Consider the following 3,265-nt stretch of genomic DNA (forward strand, 5'->3'; position numbering starts at 1 on the left):
CACCTGTGCAGCATCCGCAATCGCGCCCGCCGAGGTAAACACGGGGAATTAGGGCTGTGTTTTTGGTTGTGGTGTGATGTATGTGCGGCTGGCAGCTTGTGAGCTGCAGCTCACAGTAAATAACATGTCTGTGAAGGTTCTCAGTCATCCAGGTCATCGTAGTCTAAGGAGCTTGGAAAGAAAAGCGTCTGGACTTCTTTAAGTTGCTTGAAGACGTTTCACCTCTCATCCGAGAAGCTTCTTCAGTAAATAACATGGCTCAAAACCTCGACCCGTGGACTCGCCGTGTCTCATTCACGCCACACTGAGTTTCTCTCTCCATCATGGGCTCATCAACTTACAATGTAAAGTTCATGCACACAACCAGTTTAATTTGAAACTAAAAAAAAGTGAAACATATCTCATCTGTCATACTGACTTTGTTGTGTATTTCTTCAGTTTCTCCTCATGTTTTGTTCCCATAATTTTACACTGAATATGTATATTTTACAACCTCATATATAACTGACAGTAAATTCTAGCACTTTGTCATCCATTAAAAAATACACATCTCCCCGTCTGGTAAATGTTGAATGAGCAGATGATGCTGGAGAGTAAAGTCTCAACCTCCTGGCTCAGCTGCATTGACTGCTGTGCCTGTTCAATAGAGCTTTTTTTAAAGCAGGCAATCTGACTTATCAGAAAAGCACAGGTGTGTGTGCTGTTTTACAGTGTCCTGGTAGGCAGGACAGTGTGACGGTGAGCCAACACCAACAATGTGAGGACCCTGAAACTGAAGGAGCAAAATGGGAATCATTCTTATTCTTCACAGCCAGCTTTTCTTCTTCCTGTCACATGCCAAGACATAAATTCAGACTCAGGGTTACATTTAGAAATTATGAACCAGGTTTCTGGAATACATTCCACACCTGTGTGTATACAGGGCAGCAACATAGTGAGGTGAAAATGTGTCATGGTGCACTTGTCCTCCTGTGCCAACCTGCCCTCCTGTCTGTCTCTCCACACTTTGTTCCAACTTTTTCTTCCCTGTCTGTGTGCATGTGGGAGTGTGTGTGTGTGTGTGTGTGTGTGTGTCCATAATTCTGCTGCGTGTTTCACTTCCTGTGCACCTGGCAGCAGTTGGGTAATCACTCACCTGTGTGCAATCTGAGGACTTCTCATCTGCTACTCAAGGCTGAAGATTCCCTCAGTTGATGCCAGATTGTCGTACTCACTGTGGTAATAAAGTTCAGCTCCCCATGTTCTGTATTTTGCTTAGTGAGAAATCTGTTTGGTTTCAACTTACCTGATTCTCCTTTGTGTAGATGCTTCCAACTGTCACCAATCTGTAAAGAGAAACCTCCGAAGAAAAGCAAATCTGTGAAGGGAGGTTTCATCTGCCTGCCTCCCTCGCTTTCACCCAGAAAGAAGACCCTCAACTAATTTATAAGTTGTATTCAGCTTGAAATCTGTTTAAAGTGCTGGTGCTAAATAACTTGTAAACCACCTGATTCGGTGTAGGGTTTTGTACATAGCAGAGCAGCTAATCACTGCGATCTATGGAAAGTCAGCACTCAAGCTAAGCTTTTGTCAGGGAGATCAGGGGTCAGGGATGGAGTGGCAGAGGGGGCGGGAGAGCTCACAGGCAGGAGGGTGCGGTTCCCAGGCATGCACCACACGTCGCACCGGGCACCCAAGGCAGGCTGTGCTTGTGGGGCCTCCTGTGACTGCCCTGTGACACGGAGGTGATACAAAGTGACACACAGACAGGCGTAGCGCCACGAGGAGCACGGGGCCCCAAAGTGCGTTCAAAGTGTCGAAGATCAATGTGTCCTGCAATTCACATTAGTTTCATCGCAGCTAGCTGCATTCTTCTTCGACGCACGAGCCGAGTGATCCACCGCTAAGAGTTTAAAGTCTGTTTTATTTTTAGCTTTAGCTAATGTTTGGAACCAGCCTTAAAGGTGGGGACTTAAGTCAACCTCTATCACATGTGAGTGGCGTGGGGGTTTGCACTGTTGCCGAGTCGACTACCACAATTCAAAGACATGCAATTAGTCGGGTTAGGTTAACTGGTGATTTTAAACTGCCCATAGTTGTGAGTGTGTGTTTGAGTCTCTGTGTCACACTGGTGTTGTGTCCAGGCTGCATCCTGCCTCTTGCCCTCTGGCTGCCCACAACACTGATAAGGATAGATGGACATTCACGTGGAAGGGACACTGTTTCCAGCATTTGACCAATCAGAAAAAGCAATTGGTAATAGCAGCAGAGCAGCACATTTTATGATGAGCTGTGTAGTTTAGATGCAAGGAAACTGGAGAAAAGGTTAACATAATAGGGGAAAAAGTAAAATAAAGTGGGGTTAAATGCAGTGGCACAGTCATACAGGTGAAATTATTGAGAGCAAACAATTACCAAAGACAAGAGCAGACACCCCAAACCCAGACAAGCCAGAATAAGTGGAATTACAGGTTGTAGAAGAAGAAAAAATATATAAAAACTAGCATACAGTATAAAGTACATACAATAAAATATGAAAATATGCTCCCATATACACAAAGTAAAGCAGCCTAATAAAACACATTAGCACAGTCCCCCCGACAGCCTAATACCCTCACATGGTAAAGCTGTGATATAAAACTCATTATTTTTATTATTACTATACTAGTAGATCTGGACATGAAATGACACCTTTGCAGCTCTCAGTGTGGAAGTAATGAAGTGGCAAAGCAGTTATTAGCCTACATCCCTAATGACTGAAGACTGGGTCTCCTTCTTCAGATCATTACAAGTGGCATTCACACATCCTTTATTCTATTAGAGAGACGAAGTCTGGGTTATTACAAATTTTCTAATAAACCCAGAGATGTGAGCAGTCATCTGCTGGGCTGAATATGGTCACATCGGTGATACTGTATCACATGCAGTGCTCTGGATATATATCAGCAGCCACGGCCCAGTTTGTGTCAGAAATACAAAAAAGCAAACTTTGTTTCAAAGAGAAATTTCAAGTACGTTCATGCACAAGATTTGCTTAATGATTTATACAATCTAACATCAGAATAACATGTTTCTGAGCTCCAGCCTCAGCATTATAGTATTTCTCTAATATTTCTTACCAGCGCTGCTGCTGCTGCTGACGTTTCTTTGAAATCATTTTGAATAAAAAATAGATCAAACCCCTGCTTGTTTCACAAGCTCACTCTAACCATACATAATAAAATTAATAAATAATAAACTTTAGTCCACTGTAAGTGTTTCTGGCTGATGTACGGTGTCAGCAGCG

General features: G+C 43.4%; 1 non-coding gene across 1 annotated transcript; it reads right to left on the minus strand.

The window, feature by feature from the left end:
* Window positions 1-1,735: 1,735 nt before the first annotated feature.
* LOC116333103 lies at window positions 1,736-1,891 on the minus strand. Its single transcript, XR_004200429.1, has one exon. It is a non-coding gene; the product is annotated as a 5.8S ribosomal RNA (ribosomal RNA).
* Between the last annotated feature and the right edge of the window lie 1,374 nt (window positions 1,892-3,265).

Source organism: Oreochromis aureus, linkage group 15 (assembly GCF_013358895.1).
Source record: "Oreochromis aureus strain Israel breed Guangdong linkage group 15, ZZ_aureus, whole genome shotgun sequence".
In the NCBI taxonomy this organism is placed as follows: Eukaryota; Metazoa; Chordata; class Actinopteri; order Cichliformes; family Cichlidae; genus Oreochromis; species Oreochromis aureus.